This window comes from Carettochelys insculpta, chromosome 16 (genome assembly GCF_033958435.1).
Source record: "Carettochelys insculpta isolate YL-2023 chromosome 16, ASM3395843v1, whole genome shotgun sequence".
In the NCBI taxonomy this organism is placed as follows: domain Eukaryota; kingdom Metazoa; phylum Chordata; order Testudines; family Carettochelyidae; genus Carettochelys; species Carettochelys insculpta.
Genome location: NC_134152.1, coordinates 31,077,436 through 31,086,374, shown reverse-complemented (window position 1 = coordinate 31,086,374; position 8,939 = coordinate 31,077,436). Strand labels below are relative to the sequence as shown.

The 8,939-nt window shown below is 45.0% G+C and overlaps 1 pseudogene; it reads left to right on the top strand.

Annotated features, from left to right (window-relative positions):
* The first annotated feature begins 4,137 nt into the window (after positions 1-4,137).
* On the top strand, positions 4,138-4,526 carry LOC142021864 (histone H4-like; annotated as a pseudogene).
* The last annotated feature ends 4,413 nt before the right edge of the window (positions 4,527-8,939 follow it).

Sequence of the window (8,939 nt, the reverse complement as noted above, 5' to 3'; positions counted from 1 at the left end):
TTAAAACTGGTTTCATGAGTCAGTCTAACTTGCACCTAAAACCATAAAGGTAATTAGTTTGATTAAAGTACAAGTGTGCACCAAAGCTGCTTCTCATAGCTCTCTTAACAGTTAGGCATTTCAGTATGTGCAGCCTACAGGCATTACCTCTCACTGACGCTTATCTTAGCCAAACACAACTTGCAATTTCTTGCTAGTCTGAGGAGCAGTTATATGCAAAAATAGGCACCTTGACTGTAAAGTGAGGCTGACTTGTGAGAACCATTCTTGAATTCCTTTAAATAGTGGTTCTGCTCAGAGCAGGAGCTGCATGAGTAGGGCTTCCATGTCTGCTGGGGGCTAGAACAGTGACCATCTCTTCCATAATTATCCCATTGTATTAAACATCACCCTGTTTATGGCAACTAACTTCTGAACCTCTTTCTCTCATCATAGCAATGCCACAGTGCATATGTCTAATCAATCTCTAAACCCGGACTACTCCAAGAACACTGTCTAACCTAGCCCCACCTTTCTGACATCAGTTTCAAACAACTCCCTGTCTTTGAGGATGAATTGTTTCAGCATTCCCACTCCACTCAATAGCTTCACACAGCACAAGGAGCTGCAGTGAAGGGTACAGGGGATGCCCTCAATTGTTTGAAGGCAATGGAAGCCTGAGTCCTACATAGCCTTTCCTCAGGTGGAGTGAAGTTCTGCCTCCCACTGGAGGGTGGCACTGGTCAGAGGATGCTAATGGACTTTAGCCTTAATCTCTTCAAAACAACAGCCCCCTTGGGTGTGAAAAGCAGACCATTGGCCCCAGCTATGGATGTAGGCTCCAGTTAGGAAGTACCTGATGCTTTGACACTTCAGCTCCCTGTTTATCTCTCATCAAGCAGATTCTGCCCCAGGCCCTGAGGGGGTGGTGGAAAAAGAGAGGAGCTGAGCAGAGGGCATCTGAACCTTGCTATTTTGCAGAGGCTTCCTTTGTCTAATTATTTGGTTGCCTGTGGTGTTCAGATGAAAAATACATCACAGCTCCTTCCTCCTACGCGCTCTCCTGATTAAATGCTCTTGCTTAAAGACCCTCTCACAGAGCTGACCTAGGAGCAAGTCTGCAAGAACCTGCCTTTCCAGTCATAGATGTAGCACCCAATTTTTGTTGATGCCCGTGTCCTCCCTTCAGCAGAATGCTGCTGTGCCAAGCTTGCTAAGCCTGAGAAATGCTAACCTCTACCTTATGATTGTATAACCCACGGCAGTTATAAACAAAGCCCTTGCTGGTTAAGTTATTTTGTGTATGTGCACTGAAGCTATCAGACCAGGTGCCAAGAGTTTACTATAGATGGATCCAGCTACTGCAATACTGAGGGGAAGGACTGCAGCCCTGATCATCATGCTGCAACTTCACAGCTGTAGCTGCTGCTTCCAAATTAAAACTCTTTTTTTCAGGGGGTGCAGGGGCAGGAGAGCTTGCACTGCCCACATCTAACTCAAGGAACATTTAAGTATGGCAGGAGACGCCAAAACCAGAAGAGTGTTTAGCATAAATGGAAAGTGATAGAGGGCAGATGACCATAGGTGATGCATTTGCTGAAGGCAGAGTTACACATGCAACTGAGACTGCAAAACAGATGTACGTGAATATCTTACCTCTTTTCAGCTGATGGAAAAAATTAAGCTTTGAATCAATCACTACTTGTTGTCCAGTTTCAAGGTGGCAGCGTGACAAATGTCTGAATGGCATGTGGGAGGTTCAGATGGCTGTGATTGTAAGATGGGAAAGGGATATCCTGATAACTACAAAATAAAAGCAATGTATAAAAAGTAAGTATTATCCTGATCTCTTAAGTTACATCTACACTAGAAGTGTCTGACAGAAGTTACTGTTGACATAGAAATTTTGACAGAACCTCTGTCGACCAATTGCATCTACACCCAACTTGCTCCATTAACAGAGAACTGCCAGGCTGCACTGCTCTGTCAACAGTCGTGCCTCAATTTTTTGAGGGATAATACTCTTGAGGCACATGCAGAGTTCTGTCGAGACTCTGTCAACAGAATGCTTTGAGTGTGCAGATGTTCCCTGAGTTATGTGGGCAGGCCTCTTCTGTCAACAAAATTCTCCAGTGTAGACACAGCCGTAATATCAATAGAAAATCTGTGGGAGTGATGACTGCTCTGTTGGTGACTGGTGTAGCATGGCTATATAAAAAGAAATATGGAAGGTGTCCACCTCATCTTACCTCTTCTCTCTCAAAAATCTACCCTAACTCATGATTCATGGCTCATTTAGGTTTCCCTTCAACGAAAACAGGCTTGGCCTGGGGTTTGTACCCAATGTTGCAGTGTACAGTAAACTTTCATATCCAGCATTCTATCATCTGGAACTCTCCAATAACTGGCATTTTAACCATAAGTAAATTTTAGTTAAGTTTCCATAACTACAGATAATGAAAGTAAATACAGCAAATAAAGTACTCTGCATACATTTGTTTCTTCATATCTAATCTTAACAGAGAGGAAGCCGTGCTAGTCTATACACTATCAAAGCAAAAAGCGGTCAAGTAGCACTTTAAAGACTAGCAAAATAGTTTATTAGGTGAGCTTTATCTGTGCCTTAAATATTGAGTCTGTTCTGGTCTGGCTATGGTCTGAAGAAGTGTGTCTGTCCCACGAAAGCTCATCACCTAATTAACTATTTTGCTAGTCTTTAAAGTACTACTTGACTGCTTCTCCATTATCCAGAATATTTGAATATCCAGCACCTCCTGGTCTCTGGGCTGCTGGATATGAAAGAGTTTACTGTATTAGGAAAATCTGGTATTGGACAGTAGAAAGCCACCTCCATTAATGTTTTTTTCAGCCTGGAAACAGAACTGAGTCTACTTCCTCCCTTTATTTACCCAGTTCTAAGTATTAGTATGGCCAAGCATCTGCATGTGCATTCTCTTTAGTGCTAAGATGCCAGAGCTGCTGAATGTCAAAGCCATCCTTTATTATTATTGTATTTCTTAGACCTGATACTTTGCATTCAAAACTGGGACAAAGCATTGCTTGAACATGTAATTTAAACTATTAAATCTGTTGTCTGGGCCAGCAGGTTAACATAAAAGGGGCTCTTCAGCTCAGCTGCCTCCTCCTTCTGGTACAGTGTTGCTGCTCAGACTGATAATGCAGCTGGAAAGTATTGTATTTCACCAGGTGAAAAGAACCAGAGACAGATGCCTCTTTGGTGTAAACTGATACATAGCACACAGGTGGGCCTTGGTACGCCGCTTTATGACTTGGTGGCCTTAAGAATGGATTACTTTATGGCACTCCACGTGGCTGGAGCTGTGCTGAACTTTTTAATAATCCCTCCCTACTAATCTAGCAGCTGTGGTAAGCACACCTAATCATAAGCAGACTGCCCTCAGGTCCTTGAACTGTCATGCCACTCAACCTGGCACCAGTGCTAGATGACCAGTCAAATGGGGCTGCTCTAAACTACCCCTACTGCTGCATATTGCTCCTGTGATGGGAGAGTTTTAAAAGACGCTCAGAGTAGCCTGGGTTCAGGAGGCTCTCAACCTCAGCTGCCCAGTACCCAAGCAGCATCTTCCTCAGACAGCATATTTCACTGATGCTCTGTGGACTGCATTGACTTGCTTCAGTTTTGGGGAGGAGTAGAAGAAGCTATAAATGCTTGGGACCTGGCTAGGTGAGGCACAGCCTCTATCCACACAAGATGCTACGCTGGAGAAGCGCGAGCTACAGCCTTCTGTTTTGATGGATCAGGGGCTGGCTCGAGGGTGGTGTCGGGGAAAAATCATTTCCTTCACAGCCCACTCCCCTTGGGCTGATGCGTCATACTTACATTGCAGCAGCATGTTCCCTGTGCCATTACTGCAGGTGGCAGAAGTCAAATGGCACCTTTGTCCTTATCATGGGCTTGTTTTTCCAGCTCTCTCCTATCCAGATGTAATAATGCTGCTTCAGCCATTCCTGGGGTTGCAGAGCCAGAGGCTGCCTCCAAGTCAGCATGTCAGATCATCAAAGAAAGGCTATCCTGTAATCATCAACCTGAGAGGCCCCCTGCCTAAGGCACAGACCGAATTTTCATGTTTCTTTTACTCTGGGCATGTGTGTGTGGGGAGGGAGGGTTTGAACTCCATGACTTCTCTATCACTGAGAAAAGCACCAGTTCTGTCTCTAGAGTATAACCCAACTCTGTGTGAAACCCCAAAGAACACATCTGGCCGTGGCAAGGGAGGTAAAGTCTCAGAAAAGGAGTTGCTAAGTGCCAGAGGAAGGTGTTGAGGGATAACATCCAGGGTATTACGAAGCCCACTATTTGCTGTCGGGCTTGTCTTGGAGGCATAATGTGCATTTTGGGTCTTATTCACAAGGAGACTCAGGGTGTCCTAAAGATCTTGGTGGCAAATGTGACATGAGATGCTTTTAGTTACACTGAGCATGCGAAGGGGAAGACTGTGACTGTAATGGATGTAGTTTATGCATTGAAGCGCCAAGGTCCTACTCTTTATGGGTTCGGAGGCTAAACTCATGTTAGTAATTTTCAGAGGAGAACTATGCAAAGGCAGGATCCTATGGTTGTCTGGCAGCTTTAGGGGTGAAAACTCAACCAAAAGAGTGTTGTCACTATAGACTTAAAAATCCCTCTGAAAGAGGTGGGCAAAGTTAAGAGCTGTAGCATATAATTACAGATCATCTTTGCCCACACACAATAGCAGCCGCTTCAAAATTCTCTCTCTTTTTTTTTAAAATGGGAAGAGTTTCGAAATAGCTGTGCTCAGCCACTACTTGACCCTATTGTGCTCCAGAAATCTTCATCTCCTTCATCTGTCCCAGCTTTGGTTTCTTCAACCCCAGAAGGGAACATTAGAAACTGTGCTCTCTAGCCTCTGCAAGGAGCCAGCCATGCCACTTTCATCCAGCAGCAGCAGATGATGATTTCAACTTAAATACACTCAAAAGCAGAGCAAAATCCAAGTGCATATCTCTCGGCCTGGTTCCAGCTTCCAGTTCAATAAATCAGCAGGAGTGGGGAATTAGGTCATCTCCTTGCCGGCAGAAAAAAAAAAAGGCAAACAATTTGCCACACAGTCGTGTTTACTCCTTCAGTCTGGCTGTGTATAACCTCTGCTAGCCTCTTCCCGGGGCGTGTTCAGCCTAGCATGACAGAGAGCACCACATGCAAATAAATAACCAGGACATGCCAGTTTTAGCCCAACCAAAGAACATTAAAAATAGGCCTGGCAGATAGATTTATTAATGTATTAAAAGTGAGGGAGACAAGCAAAGTGTGAAGGAGACTAACTCCACCTCTTTGATGGAGAGGGATTATGTTTGTATTTATTATTCAAATGTTCATAATTTGTTTTATTTTGCTGATAGCATTGTGGAGCCCGCTGAACGAGGAAAGGATTGCGCTTTATAAACAGTTAGGTCATTCTAGTTTTGTAAGCAAAAGTTATATGATACCTGTGCAATTTTTATTCTAGCTGATATTCTGTATCAGCAGATATAAACCATTTCAGAGCTTGGGTTAGATGGGAGAGTCATGGTGGTGGTTATGCTGGACACTGGGTGTCACACCCCTCCATGCTTTATGAAAATTGGTTTGTGAATATGCATAACTCAGAGACCCCAAAGTAACTCTCATAATACATCAATTTTAATGTTACGATCTGCTGAATGTGAATGTACTATTTTTGTGCACGTATAATTCTTGTGTGTGACATTAGAAATCTGACACATTGATCTGCTTATATTCTAAATGTGCTGAGGGCCATCACTGATGTCCTGAAATCTGGATGGCTCGTCAATCAGTCTGTGAATAGCCTAGTTTCTCCTGTAAGCCTGAACTGTGGTTGGTCCTAGAAAGACATATGGCAAATCCACTTGATGTTAAAACCCATTTAGGATCTGGTAATTTTCCTCACAAGGTGAAAAAGAGAGTTTGAATTAAGTAAAAAGAATTTTCTGCCTTGGGCAAAAGGGATGTAAGAAGGGTGGAGACAAAAATAAGTTGTTGCCAGACACCTCTCTTACCATCCGATACCTGCTGGAAATATCTAAGATTAAATGGGGGAAGATTGGGCCCAAGATAGGAGACTGCTTAGCTTGTGAAAGAGATGTTTAGAATAAGAGTTTACAAGTAAGAAGTTCCTTAGTGGATTTGGATTAGCTGGAGAGCTTTGTTTATTTTAATTTAGTAATTTACTTTGATCTGACTATTTTCATTTGCAACCACTTAAATCCAACCTTTCGTACTTAATAAAAACACCTTTGTTCATTACAAGCCCAAAATAAATAACTGTTACCTGTGGGAGGGAACCTTTTCTGTGCATATCTATTTTGTTGATAAAGGGGGCAGACATATGAGCTTTCTCTTTGCAAAACTTGGACACAGAGTAAGGTGGATTTATTGGGGTTTGAGGGGATTAGTTTCTTGAGTGTTGAGCATTTAGAATGAAGTCCTCCCAAAGCTGAACTGATTCAGTGTCTGTGTTGCTTTTTAGAAGGGGTGGGAACTCCAACTCTGTGGTTTTCGCTGGTGGAAACTAGAGGTTCTGGCTAGCAGAACAGGATGAGGGGGTGGGGGGTGGGGAGCACTGGGCAGGAAAGGGAGCATCACTGGCCTGATCAGCACACCCAGGGAGGACTCCAAGGAGATGTTTGAGATTAACCCCATCACAATGGGGTGTCAGGGTTCTTAGGTTCTGTTCCTTGCTTCAGTTTGTGATGTGACTTTGGATATATTGTTCTCTCTTTCCCTGTCCAGCATGAAATAAAAAAGCCCTCTGTGGGATTGGTTCAAACTACCAAGAAGATACCCACTTACAGCACAGGCAGGGCTGGCCCAACCATGTAAGCAAACTCAGCGGTTGCTGTGGGCGCCAGGTTTTAAGGGGTGCCCAAAACCCAGTCAGTGTGAGTGGTGGGAGAAAGCTGCCATGAAAACACTTCCCTGCACTTCAGTTCCCCCAGCCGGGGGTTGAGGGAGAGGGGAAATGGCAGCTCACAGAGGTTTTTGCCCCCTTTCCCCAGGTACAGTTGGTCATACGGGGGTTTAGCACTGGCTTCTCTGCTGCTTGCCTCAAATAATTTAATGGAGGGGGCAGGGCACAGTTCTCTTAGGGCACCAAAAATCCTTGGGTTGACCCTGAATACAGGATAGTTGTTGAGAGGATGAATTAATGTTTATAAATCTCTGGGAGACCCTTAAATGGAATGCTGTAAAAGTATTAAAGGAGAGATGAGAGTTGTCACAATCTGATACAAGAGTTTTGGCCCTGAACAGTGAGGCCTGGGATTTGGCTTTGGCCAGCAAGTCTAACACCAAACCTGGGGTGACTGGAGAGGGGGGCATAGAAGGCCACTGCCCATATGCCCTCCTTCCCAGCCTGGGGAAGGGCTGGGACAAGCCCCCTCCACCTGGGCCCTGCTTCTGCCCATCCCTGCTTTGCCCTCCCGCTTCCTCTTTCCCTCAGCAATGTAGCCCAGGGGCCTAGCAGCACCAGAGGGCTGGCACTGGCAGTGGAGGGGGGGGGTTCTCTCCCCCATGCTCACTGGCAACAGCAGGGGAAGTAGAGAAAAACCACTCAAGCTCACATATACTCTCCCGACTGTATCACTCTGCTTTCCCGCAGTGAGTGTGGGGAAGGTCCCACCTTCTCCCCCGAGCGATGTGCCAGTAGAGCACAGTGAGTTGGGGCTGTATTGCTCCACTTTTGCTGCCGCTGCTGGTGAGTGCAGCAGGACTGGACTCCTACTGGAGGTGCTAAGCCCCCCTGTAATTCCCCCCAGATGCCCATGGACTCTGGTCTTACCAGCTGCTAGCCAACCCCTTTCCCTTCCTTCCTATCGCATTTGGGGGCATGTGCCTCCCATGCCACTCCTGCTGGCGACCCTATTAAAAGAGGGTCACAACTCACTTAGGAGGCTTGACCCAGATTTTGAGAATTGCAGTGCTAGCCTTAAGTAATGAACTTTGCATTTGGTTCTCATGGTCCTTCTTAGCTCTCATGGCGTGGAGTTCCTGGTGCTTCCTGGCTTGTAACGTAAGTACAAAACACACTTACTGACTGTGAAAGGCAGCAAATTCATAGCTGAGAAAAGGAGGTACTTTCCCTCACGGTAAGAAGTCTTGTGGCACCGTATAGACTAACAGATATTTTGGAGCATAAGCTTTCATGGACAAAGACCTGCTTCATCAGATGCATGAGTCGGGGGTGGGGATGGTTTCAGAGGGGTATTTAAACAGTGGGTCCCAGTATGGGGCTCCTTTACCTGCACATCTACTAATATAATATATGCCATCATGTGCCAGCAATGCCCCACTGCAATTTACATTGGCCAAACTGGACAGTCTCTCCGTAAGAGAATAAATGGACATAAATCAGACACGAGGAACGGTAATGTACAGAAGCCTGTGAGGGAACACTTCAATCTCCCTGGACACTCAGTGGCAGATTTAAGGGTGACAGTGCTGAAACAAAAAAAAATTTAAAAATCAAATGGAGAGAGAAATCTCTGAGTGGCAATTTATTTGCAAATTTGACTGCATTAACCATGGATTAAACAGAGACTGGGAGCGGCTTGCAGCTCACAAAGGCAGTTTCTCTGCTCTGTGTGCTAATACGTCCCCATTAGACTCTGACAAAGGCTCACATCCTCCTGTCTGATCTGACTTGTTTTTTCCTCTTTTGATAAGTACTGTTTATACTGGGCCATTTCTACCTTGCTGAATAGACCATGTCAGCTCTGGCCCTCTCTCTTACTGGGATCCCATTCTTTAAATACCCCTCTGAAACCCCACCCCCCACCTCATGCATCTGATGAAGCGGGTCTTTGCCCACGAAAGCTTATGCTCCAAAACATCTGTTAGTCTATAAGGTGCCACAAGATTTCTTCTTGTTCTCAAAGCTACAGACTAACACAGCTACCTC